The sequence below is a fragment of the Lithobates pipiens genome, unplaced genomic scaffold (genome assembly GCF_037356315.1).
Source record: "Lithobates pipiens isolate NorthernLeopardFrog02 unplaced genomic scaffold, aLitPip1_a1.2 Scaffold_23, whole genome shotgun sequence".
In the NCBI taxonomy this organism is placed as follows: Eukaryota; Metazoa; Chordata; class Amphibia; order Anura; family Ranidae; genus Lithobates; species Lithobates pipiens.
Window position 1 is genome coordinate 74,181,467 of NW_027507785.1, and position 22,073 is coordinate 74,203,539.

The 22,073-nt window shown below is 45.9% G+C and overlaps 1 protein-coding gene across 1 annotated transcript in view; it reads left to right on the forward strand.

Annotated features, from left to right (window-relative positions):
* The first annotated feature begins 1,148 nt into the window (after window positions 1-1,148).
* LOC143927670 (interferon-induced very large GTPase 1-like) overlaps window positions 1,149-22,073 on the forward strand; it is a 74,794-nt gene continuing 53,869 nt past the window's right edge. Inside the window, 2 exon segments of the mRNA XM_077451892.1 lie at window positions 1,149-1,274; window positions 10,373-10,547. The gene's annotated coding sequence lies outside the window, so the exon portion shown is untranslated.

The following is a 22,073-nucleotide window of genomic DNA, read 5'->3' on the forward strand; positions in this document are numbered from 1 at the left end:
ACTAAACAAACATTGAAAGCATTATTCCTATATAACATTTCTAGGAAAAAACAATGCTGCAGGCTTCCCCAAGACAGGAAGGGAAAAAACAGACAAAGCTCTAACAGTAATGACAGAGACCACTGTCTCTGCTTACCTGAGCCTGGCTGACAATCGTGGCTCCTGCTCCTGCCACCGCCGATTGATCCTCCTCCATCTTCAGCAAGGATCGAATGGCGTCTGGGCGCTTTATCTTTTGAATTCCGCGCCTCCCGGAAGTGATGTCAGCCTGAGGAGACCGGCCCCCTCTCCCTGCGTTCCAGCGGCCGGAACCGGAAGCCGTGCCGCGCCTTCGAAAGTTCCGCCCCCGGCCGGAAATGACGCACTCGCCATCCGGACCCGGAAGGCATGAGCCTGACGAACGGCGCGAGATATGAATCTCGGCCGCGTACCAGACCCAGCCGCCGGTCTAAAGGAAGGAGGAACCTCCACAGCCTGACCCCCCTGGGTATGAAGGAGAGGCGGGCACCGAAGCGACCCCCGCGCGTGAAGGGAGGAAGCTGGGCCAGGTCTGTACACACCGCGCAACAGTGGCATGCCTCCAACCCTCCCCACCTGGAGAGAGCGCAGCACCCCTTGGTTCCCTGCAGCGCTTCCACCATGGCCGGAGGAAACACTACAACTGAGGCCATGGTGGAAGTGTCCGGTCTTTAAAGCGATCTGCAGTGTTTCCTGGGAAAGTGGGTGGAGCTGCGCGCTCTCCAGGTGCTGTCCTGAAAGACGAAGGGAAAAATAAAAACTGCAGAGGTGAGCAAATACCACCAAAAGAAAGCTCCATATGTGCGGAAAAAAGAACATCAATTTTGTTTGGGTGCAGCGTCGCACGACCGCGAAATTGTCAGTTAAATCGACGCAGTGTTGTATCACAAAAAATGGCCTGGTCACTAAGGGGGTAAATCCTTTTGAGGCTGAAGTGGTTAAAAGAAATATATATTGTTTGAGGGTTCTAAGTCATTTTCTAGCAAACAATGCAGATTTTTGCATGTATGTGAGAAGTGTCAGAATTGGGTCAGTAGGCAAGTAGTTAAAGTTTACCAAGGAGATTCGTCCCCCCCCCCCCCCCCCCCCCCCAAGCCCCCTCCCTAGGATTTCCAACCCTTGTGCTTTCAGGGAAATAGCCTGACTTCAAGTAGCTACTTGGTACTGAAACTGAAACTAGAGGCCCTGAATGTATAAAAGGGTTTGTTCTCAGTACATAGCAGGACTCGGCACTAAACATCCAATAAGGGAGCAAGGTAAGAAATCTTATGGACAATTATAAACTTATGGTTTTGCTTTATATACTGTATATCAGTTTTTGTTTTTTTAAACCAGCCCTTTAAATGCTGATGTAAATTGCTGGCCTTTTAAATGCAGATTTAAAATGCTGGGGGTTAAAAATGATCTCTCACCAAAACGTTCTCTCTTAGTTTTGGATAGTAGGGATGATTAGAACTCCCATCAGGACCAAAAATGATGGGAAGCCTTAATTTTACATGTGTCACCAGAACAGGAGGGAAAAGGAGGGACATCTGTGTAATGCCTTGTACACACGGTCGGACTTTCCGACGGAAAATGTGCGATCGGATCTTGTTGGCGGAAAATCTGATCATGTATGGGCTCCATCGGACTATTTTTCATCAGAATTTATGACAGACAGAGTTTGAGAGCTGGATCTAAAATTTTCCGACAACAACATCTGATCGTTTAAATTCCGATCGTGTGTAGACAATTTCAATGGACAAAGTGCCACGCATGCTCATAATAAATTACAAGACGAAAACTATTGGCTACTGGCCTGTTTATTGTCCCATCGTACGTGTTTTACGTCAATGCATTCAGAGCGATCGGATTTTCCGACAACTTTATGCGACCGTGTGTATGCTAGACAAGTACGGATTTTGTCGTCGGAAAGTCCGACCGTGTGTACAGGGCATTAGAGTACATTCTCACCAGTCAGTGCATTACAACACAGAGGTGTGATGACAGCTGTGCCGATGCGCCAATCGTGGTATATCGTACTGTTTATTTATTGCACTGGTGTGAATTAGCCAGGTAGGAGACAAGGCAAGAAATGATTGATCATTGATCTAGTTAGAATTATAATAGTCCCACATTACTTAACCCTTTTAGACGATTTTTAAATTTTCCGCACACATTTTAAAATCAGCCATTTTTTGCCATAAATTGCTTTAACCACTTGCCCTCTGGAAGATTTATCCCCCTTTCATGACCAGGCCATTTTTCGCAATTCAGCACTGTGTTACTTTAACCACTTCAGCTCCGGAAGATTTTACCCACTTCCTGACCAGGCCATTTTTTTGCGATACGGCATTGCGACGCTGTACCCAAATAAAATTAATGTCCTTTTTTCACCCCACAAATAGAGCTTTCTTTTGGTGGTATTTGAGCGCCTTTTCTTTTTTTCACTATAAATAAAAAAAGACAGACAATTTTGAAAACAAAAACAATATTTTTTATTTTCTGCTATAATACATATTCAAAAAAAAAAATTGTAAAAAAAATAAAATAAAATTTCTTTATCAAATTTAGGCGAACATGTATTCTTCTACATATTTTTGGTAAAAAAAAAATCACAATAAGCGTATACTGATTGGTTTGCACAAAGGTTATAGCGTCTACAAACTACGGAATAGATTTAGGGACCTTTATTTTAGTTTTTCACTGGTAATGGAGGCGATCTGCGATTTTTAGCAGGAAAAGCGACATTGCAGCGGACAAATCTCACACTGGGTGACACTCTTTGGGGACCAGTGACACCAATACAGTGATCAGTGCTATAAAAAAGCACTCATTACTGTATAAATGACACTGGCCAGGAAGGGGTTGACACCAGGGGTGGTCAAAGAGTTAAATGTTCCCTAGGGAGGTGTTCACTAACTGTGAGGCAGTGTCATACTGAAAGAGGAAGTAAACCCCTTCAAACCACTTTGACCTACAGGTAAGCCTAGATTAAGGCTTACCTGTAGGTCCAAGCAATATCTCCTAAACCTATATGGTTTAGGAGATATTTGGCCGAAAATGGGCACCGCTGTCTACGGCGCATGCGCCGTAGACAGCGGCGCGCAGGCGCACTAAATGCGGCAAGTCCAAGAATGGATTTGCCTAATTTGTCGACTCCCGTGCGCATGCGCGGGAGTGACGTCATCGCGGCTTCGCCGAATGGCAGCGGCGGAGCTGTGAGACGCAACTCCCGTGCACATGCGCGGGAGTGACGTCATCGCGGCTTCGCCGCTGTCATTGATCGGAGCTGCGAGACGCCACCAGCAAGATGGATGCGGCGGACTACTGGGATCAGCGGCGACTTCGCTGGCTCCTGTGTCAGGTAAGTGACACATAATGAGCTACTATGCGATGCATAGTAGTCCATTATGCTTTACCTTTGCAGGGAAAAAAAGAGGAAGTAAACCCATCAGGGTTTACTTCCTCTTGAAGGAAAAGAGATCCATAAATCAGTGTAGCTAAATCGAAAGATCTCTTTCCCTTCCTGACAGATACGCCTTTTTCCTTGTTTACACAGGCAAGTGTACATGGGGCGGTCTGAAAGCGGTTAACTGACAATTACATGGTCGTGCGACACTGTACTCAAATAAAATGTATGTCTTTTTTTTCCCCCACAAATAGAGCTTTCTTTTGGTGGTATTTGATCATATCTGCTGCCTTTTTTTGTGCTATAAACCATAACGACAATAAAAAAAAAAAAGAAAGGAAAAAAAGTGTGTGTGTGTGTGTATATATATATATATATATATATATATATATATATATATATATATATAAAATACTTTTTACATTCTGCTATAAAACCTATCCAATAAAAGATTGAAAAAAAAATATCATATTTCTTCATATATTTAAAGCCAATATGTATTCTACATATTTTTGGTAAACAAAATCCCAATAAGCATATATTGATTGGTTTGCCCAAAAGTTAGAGCATCCACAAACCATGGGATTTTTTACTAGTAATGGTGGCGATCAGCGACTTATAGCAGGACTGTGATATTGTGGCAGACAAACTGACACTTTTGATACTCTTTGGGGACCAGTGACACTAATACAGTGATCAGTGCTAAAAAAAATATGCACCGTCACTGTACTAATGACACTGGCTGGGAAGGGGTTAACATCAGGGGCAATTAAAGGGTTAAATGTGTTACAAGCAAATACTGCGGGGGAAGTGCTTTTACTAAGGGAAGGTTATAAAATAAATAATAACTAAAAGTGACATAATAAAAATTCTGAAAAAAAAAACAAAATCACACAATCATGCTGGCTATGAAGTAATCAATGAACAGTTCTAAACCAATAATAAATCAATTATAATAAATATTTGCAAGACACTATTAACCACTTAAAGTCCGCCTACTGCATATATACTGCGACAGGGTGGCTCTATTGTGGGGAATAATGTACCTGTAAATCATTTTGTGCACTGTGGGTGTGTGCAGAATATATAATGGCGTAAATATTGATGAAGAAATTAGGTATTTTACATTTTTTTTTATTGGGTGTGTTTTATAGCAGAAAGTAAAAAATATTGTTTTGTTTTTTTCAAAATTGTCACTTTTGTTTATAGCGCAAAAAATAAAAAGGTGATCAATAGTTTGTGGGGGGGAAAAAAAGGACATCAATTTTATTTGGTTACAGCCTCACATGACCGGGCAATTATCAGATAAAGTAATGCAGTGCCGTATCACAAAAAATGGCCTGGTCCATGGGCGTCCGCAGAACTGTTTTCAGGGGGGGGCATCATTTTAGGGTCATCCCTGCACTGCCCCTTTTTGACAATGTCATTATCACATTATCATGGTCAAAGACTGCAGACGTAGTACAGTCCCTAGGATAAGTAATGGATAATGGCCAACAGGCCCTCTTACCAGACCCAGAGAAACTACAGCAGTGATCCCTCCGGCTGGACGATCACTCACTCTGGGTTCCTTGGGATTGACTCTGGTCAGTAGTATAGCATTTCTGTACCCTGGTAGTGGCTCAGTCTTTCTCTCTCTGATGGCATAGGGCAGTGTGGCTCTTTCTCTGGTGGCGCTGGGCAGCGTGTCTCTCTCCCTGGCTTCCGCCGAGCACACTCCTCGTTCTCTGTCCTGTAGCACTCTCTCCCTCAGCTTTTTTCCAGGCTGCAGTCTCTCAATCTCTCTCTTGATCGAGCTGTAGCCTCCTCCCTGTGGAAAATGGGGCCGCCAATCTTTGGGAATACATGTCCCATGATTCTATCCTCTCCTAGTATCCTTTGATTGACCCTCAGTTATGGCCAATAGGCAAGGAACGAAGTGGGCAGGAGGCTGGGCGGGGACCTGGTGAGAGCTGCCGTCTCTTCTCCCTTACAGGAGAAGGGGAGACGAGCAGGGGAAACCTCTGACAGCCCGCGGCTCGCCTTTCTCCTGTCATAGAGCTGCTGAGTTCTCTGCTGGACTGAGCAGGGAAAACAGCAAAAATCACAATACGCCAATTGGGGGGGGGGGGGGTGGTTGACAGCAGCTTGATGGTGTCACCCTACTGGTGGTTGCACTGGTGGTTGGTACCCGGTTGCGGGCTGCCCAAACCCTGATAGCGACGCAACTGTGCTGAATTTAAGATCCAATCCATGATTCCAGGGGGGGCACTTGACCCCCCTTGCCCCTACCTGCGGACGCCCATGGCCTGGCCTGGTCATTAAGGGGATAAAACCTTCCAGGGCTGAAGTGGTTAAAGCGGTAGTCCACCGTTTTTTTTTTTAAAAGCCAGCAGCTACAAATACTTTTAAAATAGTGACACTTACCCGCCCAGCACGCCCGCGATGTCGGCACCCGAAGCCGATCTCTTGGTCGTCTCTCGGGTGCTGCCGCCGCCATTTGGGTGTGGGAATCAGGAAGTCGCGCTGCGCAATAAGGATGGTCCCCGCTGTCTCTGGGATCTGTGTGTTTCCCAGCAGGCAGCGGGGGACTTTCAGAAAGGGGCGTAGATTCTGCAGAAAGGGGCATATCTACGCCTGAAATGGGTGCAGATACCTGTACTGTACATGTACCTGCACCCCCTCCCCCCTAAAAGGTGCCAATTGTGGCGCCGGAGGGGGGGGAGGATGCCAATGAGCGGAAGGTCCACTTTAGGGTGGACCTCCGCTTTAAAGAATGTCTACATTAGTATTATTATTGATGTTATGAAATTAATTGTTGGCAGGCATATTACCATATCAATTATATACTAATATTAAATGAAATAAACAAATTAATTTAACCTTTCTATTTGTATTTGATTATTTTGAAAGGTAAGGTAAGGTTAAAAGGAACAAAGAAAGAGAATGATGGAGGTTGGGGTTGGGTGGAGCTAGAAAACCTCACCATCTATTTATGTAAAAAGATAAAATATTGTACAAATATGAATGACCTACCTACAATTAGAAACTAGCGATTTTATACTCCTATGGATTGTAAGAATGGGAGTGTAACGTCTTGAGGTTTTTCACCTTAATGCATTCTAAGCATTAGGGTGAAAAGCCTTCTATGCTTCAGCTGCCCCCCAGAGCCCACTCTTTTGCTTACCTGAACCCAATTTTTCCAGTGTCGAGGACCAGCCCAGCAGCTCCAGCCGCTGTCTTGGGTCCTCGTTGGATAAATTGATAGCAGCAGGAGCCATTGACTCCCGCTGCTGTCAATCAAATCCAGTGACACGGGGGGCGAGTCCTGCTGTCTGTGTCAAAGAATACAGCAGCGGGACTGGGGAGCACGCCCGCACATGTGCCCTCATGCAAAGAGGCTTTCCGAGGGGGCACCCAATAAAGAGAATCAGCTAGGAACGATGCCGGGGGACCCTAGAAAAGGAGGATCGGGGCCGCTCTGTTGCAAAAGCCTTGCACAGAACAGGTAAGTATGACATGATTGTTATTTTAAACATAAAAAAACAACCTTTACAATCACTTTAAGTTGAATACTACCTTTTGAAGGATTGCATGGACCTCTAACTTCTAATTTAACCCCTTAGGAGCCAAAGTGTCTAATCTAAAAACCCCAAAAGTTTCTCTTTTACAGAACTTTTGGAACCTCTCAGGAAAAGCATTGTTTGGTATTTAAACCCACTTGTTAGCCATAGGGGCACGCTTTGACAAAGAAATAGTAGAATGGAAAGGGGTTGGGACTTTGTGTGAGGCCTAAGACAATTACGTCAAATTGCCTTCATACCTGTTGACACTGAAGAAAGAGGTTGGGACTTTGGGTGAGCATGCAAATTAGGAAGCAAAAATGAGCTGTATTGGTTTGATATTGTTAAATTGAATGGATATTACACAATTTTATATATGTAGCGGCGGGCTCCTGAAGAGCCCGCTCTATGTTTTTCAAAGTTTACCCAGACTACAGTTTGGTTTGGGTCTAATTTGTCTAAATTAGACTTCTGTGTCACTCTGACTGAGCTGTGAAATGTTCGACCTGGCCACAGGGGGGCGCGCGTGGGACTATGGTCTAGTCAGGCGTTTAGGTTACTCTCTTTCGGAGCCAGGTCAGTGGGAGTGGCCCTCCCGCTGTGCCCTCTGGGGGAGGGTATTTAAGACATGGATGTCACGTGGTTTGGGGTTCCGGTCCAGGTAGGCTATGGCCTGGGGTGCGGATCCACCTGACTTTAATGCCTCTGAGCTGGCTAGCCCAAGGCAGGGAAATTAAAGGAGGATTCTGAGGTGGTTGAGTGCCGTCTCCGGTTCAGGAGAGACCCATTGAACGTCAAGCATTCCAGGGGAGGACTCTTTAGAAGATTACCACGAGTGAGTTTGGTTTTCTTAACAAGAGCCTGGAAGGGCTGAACTAACTGAGAGAATCCGGTATTGTGGATATCGCCAAGCTGGTTGAAAGATCCAGGTATCCTACAAGTGTTCTATAGCTTAGTTTCCTACGTGTTCTGCAACATCGGGGATAAAGACTTTGTTCCTGAGTAAGCACCTTGTTGGCTGCTAGGCCTTGTGAGAGAGGAACTATCCAACCTGAGTGATCATCCAGCTGCGAATGGCTATTCTCTGGATGCAGTCAAAGTAAGCAAGTTCTTTAACTTTTTGACTTTGACATTAAGAGTACCTAAACTTTCCTTCCCAACCCTCTGATCCCAAGTTAAAGCGGAGGTCCACCCTAAAGTGGACCTTCCGCTCATCGGAACCCTCCCCCCCTCCGGCGCCACAATTGGCACCTTTCAGGGGGGAGGGGGGTGCAGATACCTGTACAGTACAGGTATTCTGCACCCACTTCCGGGATAGCTCTCTGTGGAAAGGGGCGTAGATTACGCCCCTTTCCGCAAGTGCCCGCCCCTTTCCGCTAGTGCCCCGCTGCCTTCTGGGAAACACACAGATCCCAGAGGCAGTGGGGACCGTCCTTATTGCACAGAGCGACTCACGCATGCGCAGTAGGGAACCGGGAAATGAAGCCGAAAGGCTCCATTTCCTGATTCCCATACCCAAGATGGCGGCGGCAGCACCCGACAGACGATCTAGAGATCGGCTTCTGGTGCCGACATTGCGGGTGCGCTGGACAGGTAAGTGTCACTATTTTAAAAGTCAGCAGCTGCAGTATTTGTAGCTGCTGGCTTTAAAAAAAAAAAAAACGCAGAGTCCCGGCGGACTCCCGCTTTAAAGACTGTTCAATGGTTGAAGTTTACATATAAAATCCATTCAACTGGATCTATTGTCAGTCTCAAGTTACTGGGTCATCTACCACGGGACATCCCCTAGACGTGCCACAAGAAGAAGCGGAAGGTAACGGTAAGCTCAAAAAATAACCAGCAGCTCCTTCAGGGGTTAGTGCTACATATACATAAAGGCACAGTGGTTTGTGATTCATAATCAATCTCGATTAATTCTTATTAACATATTGCACATAGGGAAGTTAATCAGTATAGTAATAAAACAATAGGCACAGAGTGTATGAAACTGCATTCATTGAACATGATTGTGGCATCTGAAGCTCGACACATTTTGTGGCTACATTGCCACTCGTCAGGAGCTGATGCGGATTAGATGTCTAAAAAAGAGAGATATTCAACCAAAAAATTTGTCAGGTTTGCGTAAGGGGGGGGGGGGGGGGGGGGGGAGAACCATCCACCTATTACTTCTGAAAGATTGCATATATCTTATTTGACTGTGCTGAATAGTCTCCCATAATCCAGATTAGGTCCTTTTTTTGTGAGGTTAGGCTTGCCACTTCTTGAGCAAAGTGCCAATTCAGCGTTAAGTGTCTGCTCTACTCTTTCAGGTAACTGCCTAGTGCCTACGCTCTGCCCTGCAACACAAATCCACTTTGCCTGTCTGGCATGTGGCAAATGACTGTGGCAATCTGCATGTGGTGGCATGTGGCAAGTGACTGTGGCAATCTACATCTGGTGGCATGTGGCCTGCACCTGGTGGCATGTGACTGTAGCAATCTGCATCTGGTGGCATGTGGCAAGTGACTGTGGCAATCTGCATCTGGTGGCAATCTGCTTCTGGTGGCATGTGACTGTGGCAATCTGCATCTGGTGGCATGCCACAGTCACATGCCACCAGATGCAGATTGCCACATGCTACAGTCATATGCCATCAGATGCAGATTACCACAGTCACATGCCACCAGATGCAGATTGCCACCTGCCACCAGATGCAATCTGCATCTGGTGGCATGTGACTGTGGCATGTGGCAATCTGCATCTGGTGGCATGTGGCAATCTGCATCTGGTGGCATGCAATGTGGCAAGTGGAAATCTACATCTGGTGGCAGGCGATGTGGCAAGTGGCAGTCTGGTGATAGGCGCCGTGGCAAGCTGCATCTGGTGGCAGATTCTGCATTATGGTGAGTTGAACTATAATTTTATATTACATTATAATAATAAAAATAATGCACTTTAATCATCCTGACAGAATATTAACCTTGGTGTTGTGATGATTGAAGTGCTAACACCAGCCATTTCCTGACAAATTGGCTGCGAAAAGCCGCATCGTCACCAAACCCACCCCCCCAGGCCTTGGCACAATTTTCTTCCACAATGCCAGTCCCTGATGCCAAAAAGGTTGGGGACCACTGCATTATAGGATGTCCCAATTCAGGGTATTTTCCCACAAATCTGCCTGTTCAGTCAAATTTAAATCACAGAAAATGGTTTCTTCAGCTTTGACTTTACATTGTACTCCACAGTGAGCTATTATACACCACAGTTCACTTATTCATGTAATCAATTTGCTGTCCTATTACTGTATAAAATTGGCTGATAACTTTCAATTTTAAACTTCAAATAAAATATTATTGTTGTGATATGGTTTTATTCGGGACAAGGTATTGCAAATTAATAATTGTTTTGCACATTTTCAGCTATTATTTGGCATATTTTACAGGTGGTGATTGCTGGGATTTTTCAATCAGGACATTTAAATTCAGTTTTGAAAACAGCTTGGAGATCAAGAGAATATTCAGTGACTGTAGAAAAAAACAAAAGCATTAGGATTTGCCTAATGCCTATGAACATGGAGGATAACATAGGAATTTGAAGGAGAGTACAGAAGACAACAGGTAACACACCACATTACATGGCAATTATTTGAACTCAATACAGTAGTCCAACATGTGTAATTGTAAAGCTCTTAGTTGCAGTAGAATAATAATAATGTAACGCATAGCAGAGTGCACAATGTAAGTGTAGTGGATACCATGCATTTATTAAAAAATGACAAATGGCACCTCACATAAAATTAGTAAAAATATGCTTATCATCGATTATAGGACCAGGTCTCAAGACAACAGGGTATACGCACAAGATTGGCACATGTAGAACCTGTAATATCATCTGAGAAGAACACCAGAGGGTGCCAATTTAAGTGCAGCATAATAGGTAATGTGAATAGCACAAGACATTTGGTAACTCACTCAGAACCAGATGGAAAGCACATGTAGTGGAAGATAGTGGTGAAATAGAAGGTCCGTTTAGCTACTCTCTGGATCAATCCAAAGCACACCACTGCTATCTGGGTTGTATACGGGAGCCAGGAAGCAGGGGGGCAGCATATCATTAATATGCATGTAGGTGGTCTGGCATAAAGGCAGTGGTCACTGGCATATACAATTTCTTTAGGCTGTGTGTGTCCAGTAGCGGGGGGTCCCAGGGATGCCAACGGGAAAAACATCAGGGAGCGCCAAGAGAACTGACAGGCCAGCCCGCAATCACAGTCTCAAAACACGAGAAACGCCGATCCCGGAAGTGATGTCAGCGGCAGGAGACAATAACCAGCAACCAGCGTGGACCCCAAACAGGAAGCAAAAACAGGAAGCAGTCATCAAAGAGGGACGCGTTTCGGAACATCTCATTGGTTCGTTTATCAACCTGATGACTGTATGTGTATGAGACTAATTTATACTACAAAGGCGGACCTTAGGGGCAGGGAATATGTAAATGGAGAGTTATCACAATATAAAGGTATAGGACAGGAGGAATAACAGTTTCTGTTACTCCTGCTGTCCTATACCTTTGATGACTGTTTGCGGTCCACACTGGTTATTGTCTCCTGCCGCTGATGTCACTTCCGGGATCAGCGTTTCTCGTGTTTTGAGACTGTGATTGCAGGCTGGCCTGTCAGTTCTCTTGGAGCTCCCTGCTGGTTTTCCCGTTGGCATCCCCGGGACCCCCCACTAATGGTCACACACAGCCTACAGAAATTGTATATGCCAGTGACCACTGCCTTCATGCCAGACCACCTACATGGATATTAATGATATTCTCTGCCAGTCTACATATCTTGAAAGTGTTTTTAACCCTTTTTTGGAGAAATTAAACAGCTTTTAATTCTACACTTAGAGGCGCCTTTTATTTGTTTTTCTGCATCTGCCAATCCTGTGTGTATACCCTGATGCCTTGCCTTTGCTGAGACCTGGACCTATGATAATAATATTTTTACTGATTTTATGTGAGTTGCCATTTGTTTTGTTTTTTAATAAATGTATGATATCCACTACACTAATTCCGCATACACACAAGCGGATTTTCCGTCGGAAATATCTTGGATGGTTTTTCCCGACGGAATTCCGCTCAAGCTTGGCTTGCATACACACACAGTCACACAAAAGTTCGCGGAACTTTCGACCACTAAGAACAGGGTGACGTACAACACTACGACGAGCCGATAAAATTAAGTTCAGTGCTTCACGAGCATGCGTTGAATTGTTTCCGAGCATGCGTAGGAATATTGCGCATCGGAATTGGTACAGACGATTGTAATTTCCGATCTAATCTTTTTCCGACCGAAAAATAGAGAACCTGCTCTCAATCTTTTGCTAGCTGGAATTACGCAAGCAAAAGTCTGATGGAGCATACACACGGCCGCATTTTCCGATCAAACGCTCTCATCGGACTTTTGCTGCCGGAATTTTCGATCGTGTGTACGCGGCATTAGGTTGCACACTCTCCTGTGCTTTATGTACCATTATAGAAATATCTTCAGTCTCTTGGAGGTTCTGCATAAATGTTTTCTGGATTCAACAAAAACTTGTCCTCATAAGCTATAAGGATCTGTTTATGAACTATACACCACAGACTCTCTAGAAATTTTTAGACTTTTCTCTGAATTCCCATATTTAGTTGTGGTCTAAGAGCCCAAGTTATCCCTTTGTGTCATATCACTCTCTATACCTAAATAATGCATTTTTATTTTTCCAACAGTGATTTTATGGAAAGACCAATGTCCTGTGTATAGAGACTGGCCTTGACTTAATTTCAAGTTGTGTGAGAAGCGTTCATCTTGGGTTTTTACACTTCACTGGCAGCAGGTAAGCCTGCTCAACAGAGACGCATAAAGTGTGGTGTTAATAGACTATATAACAATGGAATTTGCTGCCAATCCATAGCTGAAAATGCAGTTCTAGTACAACAAAAAAAATAAAGCAGAGTTGGGCTTTAATCAGACGAGGATTCAGGTACTTAGCGTTAAAATGGTGCTTATGGAGGAGGGGTCGGTGATAGGTCCCAATCAGGGGTAATCATGCCTGGTCCTTAGTTCATAGGAAAATATTTCCAATTTGCCAATGAAAAGCCTGCCTTGTACAGCTACGTGAGAGACTTTATTAGGCTGGATTCACACCTATGCAGTTTTAGTGCTTTTTGCATTTTGCAGATTTGCACTACAGTCCATTTAACATGGCTTCCTATGGAACGCGTTCTGTAGTGCAAATCTGCAAAATGCAAAAAGCACTAAAAATGCATCGGTGTGAATCCAGCCTTAGTGGGGCAAAACCTATAGAGAGAGTCTGCCCTGTGTAAGATAGACTGGCGATTAGTAACTTCTCTGCTGAATAGAGTACTGGCATGTGAATGATTCCTCTGTTGGGAAAAGACTACAGTACTTACCTCATCGGAGGTGCAGTGGTTGACATTACCACTACTGTACAGCAATAATATCAACATGTTGCACACAGAGCTTTTTCTGTATGGTCATTACAATGACAATACAAGAAGATGCCTGGAAGAGTCAGGCGGGAACCAGGGAGTGGAGGAGTCTCTCTGTGTAGGTATACAGTATATGTAACAGGTGAGGAAGTTCCCTGAAGAAGATTGTTTGAAGGAGGTCATCAGTAGGGATGAGCTTCGTGTTCGAGTCGAACGTATGTTTGACTCGAACATTGGCTGTTCGTCCGTTCGGCGAAATCCGAACACTTGGTCCGTTCGCGTCAAAATTCGCATGGCGCTCACGGCCCACAATGCACTGCGATGGCGCAGTGCATTGCTGGCTCATGATTGGCCAAGCATGCACTGTGACCCCGCATGCTTGGCCAATCGCAGCGCCAGCAGCGAGGAGAGCCATGATTGGCCACAGGCAGGATGCCTGTGGCCAATCATAGCTGAGGCTGTGTAGTGCACGCCCCACACTATATAAGGCCGCCATTGAGGCGGCCTCGTGTAGTGTGTTAGCATCTGAAGCAGTGGGTGTTCTGTGTACCTTCAACACAGTACACACCGATCGTTTTTGGCTGATTTCCTATCTTGCTGTTGTGTAGTGGTTATTGTCTGTGCCCTGACCGCAGTATACACCACTATATTCACTATTCACTTCACTATATTTATATATCTTTAATAATAGAGCTTGCAGTCAGTAGTGTTAGGAGATAGTGCGTGCTGTCTGCGTGCTCTGTACCCAGTACATACCGCTATAATCCACCTACATAGCTGTTCTCTATTTTAGCCCAATTGCCATCTGCAGGAGTTATTGGAAGTTGTGTGTGCCTCCAGCACAGCACAGTATACATCTGTATATACCCCTTTATCTCTGCTGTTTTCTGGTTATTGTCTGCGTGCCCTGACCGCAGTATACACCGCGATATTCACCTAACCTATATAGCTAGTGATCTATCGTTAATAATAGAGCTTGCAGTCAGTAGTGTTGGGAGATAGTGCGTGCTGTCTGCGTGCTCTGTACCCAGTACATACCGCTATAATCCACCTACATAGCTGTTCTCTATTTGAGCCCAATTGCCATCTGCAGGAGTTATTGGAAGTTGTGTGTGCCTCCAGCACAATATAAACTACCCAACTGCTGTTTTACCCAACTCCCTTCAGGCCATTACCATGTCTGGAAGGCCAGCAAGGAGAGGCAGACAGGCGCAAGCCGATAAAAGAGGGCAAGCAGGCTCTGTGTCTAGAGACAACAGTGCTGGTCGTGGACGCGGTGCATTGTCATCAGCACGTGGCCATGGGACATGCTTGTCCTTCTTTTCGGCAGCTGGACATGTTGAACCGCAACATGCCAATGACTTGGTAGAGTGGATGACCAAGCCCTCTTCATCCTCCTCATCCTCTCTCACCCAGTCTCAGGGTAGTCGCAAAGCAGCTGCCAACGCATCGTCTTCCCTCCTCTCAATGTCATCATCAGTGACTCCTTCCCTAGACCCACCACGTCCTCCTGAGGAGTCTCCTGAACTCTTTGAGCACAGTGTTGGGTACATGCTCCAGTAGGATGCCCAGTGTTTGGTGGGCTCTGATGATGACACTCAGCTAGAGGAAGGCAGTAGCGTGAGCGCAGAGAGAGGGGATGCTCAAGAAGGACAGCAATCTGGCAGTCATGTTCCACAAGCTGCAGCATACTGCCAGGTTTGCTACAGCGATGAAGAGGGAGGGGATGATGAGGGCACCGACTCCACGTGGGTGCCTGGAAGGAGGGAGGAGGAGGAGGAGGAGGAGGAGGCACATGTCCAACGAGGCAGGATGCCCTCCGGGGGCCAGCTTAGGGGCAGCACACCGACTGAATCACACCGCAGAGCTCCGCCTGTGCAGAGCGCTGCCTCTGCGCGTTATTCTAAAAGTTCTTTGGTGTGGGCCTTTTTTGAGACGAGTGCATCAGATCGCACCGCTGCTATTTGCAACATATGTCTCAAGCGTATCTCACGTGGCCAAAACATCAGCCGCTTGGGCACCACATGCTTGACCAGACATATGTTGACCTGCCATGCAGCTCGTTGGCAAGCGTACCTCAAAGACCCACACCAAAGAACAAAGCGGACCTCTCCTTGCTCCTCATCAGCTGGCATCTCCAACCCCACTAGACCTTCAGTCCTCTCTGAAACCTGCTCTGAGAGGAATGAAGGTGTAGAATTAGGTGTGTCACAGCCAAGTGCTTCCGGGAACTCTGCTAGCGGTACACCCACGTCCGATTATAGCAGGCAAATGTCCCTGCCCCAGCTGCTGGACCGGCGGAAGAAGTTTACTCCCAGCCATCCACATGCCCAGCGGTTGAATGCTAGCTTGGCTAAATTGCTAGCACTTCAACTGCTGCCTTTTCAGTTGGTAGACTCGGCCCCCTTCCGTGAGTTTGTACAATGTGCGGTTCCTCAGTGGCAGGTCCCCAAACGCCACTTTTTCTCACGGAAGGCTATTCCGGCTCTCTACCAGCATGTGGAAGGCAATGTCCTTGCCTCGCTGGACAGGGCGGTCAGCGGTAAGGTGCATATTACCGCTGACTCATGGTCCAGCAGGCATGGACAGGGACGTTACCTGTCTTTCACGGCCCATTGGATCACTCTTCTGGCTGCTGGGAAGGATGCAGGACAAGGTGCAGTAGTGTTGGAGGTTGTTCCGCCACCACGCCTCCAAAATGCTACTATTGGTTGTGACACACCTCTCTCCTCCACCCCCTCCTCTTCTTCTTCCTCCATGGCCTCTTCCAGTGCTCTGTCCTCAGAACCAGCAGTGCTCCGTAGGCGTTGCAGGGGCTACGCAAGTACGCAGGCAAAACGATGCCATGCCGTGCTTGCGCTGGTTTGTTTGGGGGACAGGAGCCACACTGGGGCGGATGTTTTGTCAGCTCTGCAGGGGCAGGCCGAGAGGTGGTTGACGCCACGCCAGCTTAAGCCAGGAATGGTGGTTTGTGACAATGGCACCAACCTCCTCTCCGCCCTCCGACAGGGACAACTGACCCATGTTCCCTGTGTAGCTCACGTCCTTAACCTGGTGGTGCAGCGGTTCTTGGGCAGGTACCCCGGCTTACAGGATGTCCTGAAGCAGGCCAGGAAAGTCTGTGTGCATTTCCGCCGATCATTTAATGCCTGTGCTCGGCTGGCTGAGCTCCAAAAGGAGTTGAACCTGCCCAAGAACCACCTTATATGTGACATGCCCACCAGATGGAACTCAACATTGGCCATGCTGCAGCGGCTGCACACGCAGCAGAGGGCCATCAATGAGTACCTGTGCGACTACGGCACCAGGACAGGGTCAGGGGAGCTTGGTTTTTTCTCACCACGCCAGTGGGGCATGATCAGGGATGCATGCACTGTCCTGTCACCGTTTGAGGAGGCCACAAGGATGGTGAGCAGTGACAGTGCATGCATCAGTGACACTGTACCTCTTGTCCACCTCTTGGAGCATACGCTGCGTGGAATAATGGACAGGGCACTTGAGGCAGAACAGAGGCAGGAAGAGGAGGACTTCCTTGCCTCTCAAGGCCCCCTTTATCCAGACAGTGTTCCTGCTGTGCCACCCATCACACAGGAAGAGGATGAGGAGGAGGAAGAGGAGGAGGAGGATGATTGTGTCAGCATGGAGGTGGAGGCTGGCACTCAGCATCAGCAGCAGCAGCAGCAGTCTTATAGGGATGATTTACAGTCCCAAGAAACACGTGGACTTGTACGTGGCTGGGAGGAGGTAGCTGCGGATCATGTTGTCCTTAGTGACCCAGAGGACTCCGGACCGAATGCCTCAGCTAACCTACGCTGCATGGCCTCCCTGATCCTGCAAAGCCTGCGGAAGGATCCTCGTATTCTTCGGATCAAGGAGAGGGACCATTACTGGCTGGCCACTCTCCTTGATCCACGGTACAAGGGTAAGGTTGCCGACCTTATCTTGCCATCGCAGAGGGAGCAGAGGATGAGACATCTCCGGGAGGCCTTGCAGAAAGCTCTGTGCAACGCGTTCCCAGAGACTGGGAGGTTACAAACTCCTGGTCCTGGACAACGTGTTGCTGAGGCATCGGTCAGAAGGAGCGGTGGAGAAGGTGGCCGTCTGACTGATGCTTTCAGACAATTTTTTAGTCCGCAGCCCCAAGGTATGATTGGTTCCAGCACCCATCGCCAGCGTCTGATTTACATGGTGCAGGAATACCTAGGGGCAAGGTCAGACTTGGACACCTTTCCCACCGAAAATCCTCTGGCTTACTGGGTCTTGAGGATGGATCACTGGCCAGAGCTTGCACAGTATGCAATTGAGCTACTGGCCTGTCCTGCATCCAGCGTTCTTTCGGAACGCACCTTCAGTGCTGCTGGTGGCTTTGTTACCGATCACAGGGTGCGCCTGTCCACCGAATCAGTTGATCGACTGACCTTCATCAAGATGAATCAGTCTTGGATCACCCACAGCTACCAAGCACCTGAAGCTGATGTAACCGAATATTTTTTTTTGAAATACCACATCCCTTCAAGACTGCCTATGCTGATGCTGAGTGACTGTCCTGTTATGTTGATTGTCTATCCTCTTCCTCCTCCGCTGATATGTTGGAAGAACATTTTTGGTTCTGGGTGATGCCAGCAGCCCAATTTTTCTGCCCCTGTTTAACAGGGGCGTTTAATTACAATTTTTGATGCAATGCTTTGCAGCAGGGCTAATTCCTGCAATAAAACTAGAGTATATGGCAGAGGTTGCAGTGTGGTGGCACCAGCACCAGTGCCTAAGGCCCAATTTTTCTGCCCCTGTTTAACAGGGGCGTTTAATTACAATTTTTGATGCAATGCTTTGCAGCAGGGCTAATTCCTGCAATAACACTAGAGTATATGGCAGAGGTTGCAGTGTGGTGGCACCAGCACCAGTGCCTAAGGCCCAATTTTTCTGCCCCTGTTTAACAGGGGCGTTTAATTACAATTTTTGATGCAATGCTTTGCAGCAGGGCTAATTCCTGCAATAAAACTAGAGTATATGGCAGAGGTTGCAGTGTGGTGGCACCAGCACCAGTGCCTAAGGCCCAATTTTTCTGCCCCTGTTTAACAGGGGCGTTTAATTACAATTTTTGATGCAATGCTTTGCAGCAGGGCTAATTCCTGCAATAAAACTAGAGTATATGGCAGAGGTTGCAGTGTGGTGGCACCAGCACCAGTGCCTAAGGCCCAATTTTTCTGCCCCTGTTTAACAGGGGCGCTTAAGTACAATTTTTGATGCAATGCTTTGCAGCAGGGCTAATTCCAGCAAAAAAAACTAGAGTATATGGAAGAGGTTGCAGTGTGGTGGCACCAGCAGCAGTGCCTAAGGCCAAATTTTTCTGCCCCTGTTTAACAGGGACATGTAATTACAATTCTTGATATAATATTTCACAGGAGGGCCCCTTCCTGTGCCCACCCAGAGTAACGGTGAGGACTTATAGTGTTGTGGCACCAGCACCACAACCACCAAAGGTCAATTTTTCTACCACTGTTCAACAATGGCATGTAATTACAATTCTTGATATAATCGTTCACAGCAGGGCGCTCCAGCGCCCACCAAGAGTCACTTTGAGGGCTTACAATGTTGTGGCAAAACCAACACCTTGTTCCGCCATTTCTGCAGAGCATATAGGGCAGGCCCCTACTTTCAAACATCCAACTTACAAACATCTCCTACTTGCAAACGCAAGGAGACAGCAGCAAGTGAGATGAAAAAAGATGGACGACAAAACAAATTATACAGGGGTGATAACCCTTCCCTATGTTTTCCAAAAAGCTTAAAAATAGTTTTTTTGACTGGAGCTACACTTTAAAAATGTACCAGTTGAAAATTACAAACAGATTCAACTTAACACAACAAACCTACACAGTCCCTGTCTTGTTTGCACCGCCTGTATACTGCTGTTCTGAGTATATAGGGCCTGGGGGCCACACGCATTTCCTTTTTTTAATATGGGTACAGGGTTCCCCTTAATATGCGTACAAGACCCAAATAGGCTGGTAATGGGCAGGGAGGGCTACCCATGCCATTTTTCTGAATGATTTTCAACCATATTGCAGGAACCAGATATAACATTAAAACCGCAAGCAGTTTTAAATGGTGTTATTTCCGTTTAATGTCATTTTGTGCAGGGACTGTTCTAAACACGGGAAACACGTGGCACTTCACAGGCATACTACAGACACCCCCCAAGCACCATATTTAAAGGAATATTTCACTTTTTTTTTTCACTTTAATCGTCAGTAAAATCAGTGCTCCCGCCAAAACGGCCATTTTTAAAAACATTTTAGGCATTGACCCATGTCCCCTGGGGCAGGAGCCAGGTCCCCAAACCCTTTTTAGGACAGTATCTTGCATATTAGCCGTTAAAATTAGCACTTTCCATTTCGAACGTTCGAGTCCCATAGACTTCAATGGGGTTCTAACGTTCGTAACGAACGTGGGGTCCGTTCGAAAGTTCTGGTGCGAACCGAACCAGGGGGTGTTCGGCTCATCCCTAGTCATCAGTATGGAAGGTAACCATTATTCTGGGGGGTGCTACTTGCAAGTGGTCATCAGACAGAAGGGAGGAGAAGGTGGAACAAGAGTAGTCTCATGAGCAAAAGGATTGGTGTCACAAGTGGGTGGAGCTTAGGAGCATTTAAACAACTTGAAATGGGGGCATATTTCACATCTCATTGGCCAATTTTATCAAAGAAGAGCAGATCTGGTGGATTCACAGTTGGACTCTGGCAGAGAAAGGGAGATTTCATCCAACATAATAACTGACACTAGAATTGTTATTTCATCTGCCATGTTTCATAATTGTCAATAATGGACAGAAGGAACCAGGATAATTCTAAAGCTTTACCACATGCTTTATGATGTCTTAAAGGGTAGATTCACTTTTGTTAAAAAAGTAAATATAAATGCCCATCTTTTTTCAGGTAAAAAAAAATGTGCATTTATTATTTTTTCATTAGAAGCCTGGAAAGCATTGCACCCACAATCAGCAGTTCACAGGTGCAACCTCAGGCTCCCGATGAATGTCAGTGTATATGTCTTCCTGTACCTGATTCGGGCAGGCAGTTATTTTTTTTTTAATTCAGATTCTTTTTTTATTTGTAAAACATGGGAAGAGAAAAACTCTTCCATTAAAAAAAAAAAAAAACATACATCAAATAGCATTGCAAAGGACGTATTATTATCTAAATTTACAGTCGATCGTATTTTCTTCTCCTGCATCATTATTTTATGTGTGAAATTATATTCAATTTAAGAAGACAAATCTCTACATGTATATACCCGTATCTACCGTTTTGTATATTTCCTTTTTTAGTAAGCATGTCTTTTTAGTGTTCTGTGTCCCTCCTCCGCTCCCAGTCCTAAAAAGGACAGTCGGTCGGTGTAGATGTACCTTCCCCCTTAAACAGTGGTGGTGGTGGGGGGTTTCCAGTGTTCTTCCATTAACTATCTTATATAAGTAAACCATATAACTCGTCACTGCAGAGTAAGACATTTTCTCATCAGGAATGTTATTTCAGATTGATCCACATTCTGAGTCTCTTTGTCACCATCTCACCCTTTACCCACCTAGTATAAATAGCCTCCTTCCTCATAAGAGCCTCCTTCCTCATCCCCCACAAATAGAGGGTACTCTTGGTGGACAGAGCGGACACTTTTGACACTTTTTTTGGACCAGTGACATTTATACAGCGATCGGTGCTATAAAAATGCACTGATTACTGTATAAATGTCACTGGCAGGGAAGGGGTTAACACCAGGGGCAATCAAAGGGTTAAATGTTCCCTAGTGAGGTGCTTTCTAACTGTGGGGGGAGTGTACTGACTGGGAGTAGAGAGAGATGCTGTTTCTAATTACTAGGAACAAACAATTTCACTCTACTCCCCCGACAGAACAGGGATCTGTTTGTATACACTGGCAGATCTCCATTCTGCCTCTCTGTGGAGTGAACATGGGTGGCCGGCGGACATCGAACCCATTGATTGGCTCCCAATTTACAATGACAGCGATTTGCGCAGGAGAGCCAACCTGCTGCAGTACAACTGTGGCGGCTGGTGGTTAAAAATCAGTCTGTATATGCAGTAAAGTGTAATTGTTATACTCACTGTGGAACCTAAGGGGTTAATACTGCTCATTGTGTAAAAAGGCTCTTTTATCCTGTCTGCTCTGATCCCCCCTTCTTCCATAGTCCTCAATCCACCTCCTGATAGAAAAGAGCCTTGGAGGCAAGCTGCAAATGCTCAGTTTGGTGTGTATTGTTAGAGAGTTTTTTTTTTTCTTGGGATGGTGCATGTGATCAGCACAGGGCCAATCAGCACTGTCCAGACAGAGGGTCGGGGTCCTGCAGCCTCATAGGACAATTAGGGGACAAATAAAAAAACTCCAAATACAAACTTTAACCAGTGCTCGGCCAGACACTGATAGAAGTCACAAGACTGTTATATACTGCTGATGAGAAAAGGTATTTAACCTAGAAGTGGGGGGAAAAAATAAAAAAAGGAGGATAAAAAGAATCTTTAAAAAGAAAATAATGGTGTAAACATGACATTTCATATGCTATTACATTGTACAGATATGTAGACATCCTACCCTACATTAGCATAGTCTTACTCATATGTAGCGGTATCCCCGACCTCCAAAGGCCTAATATT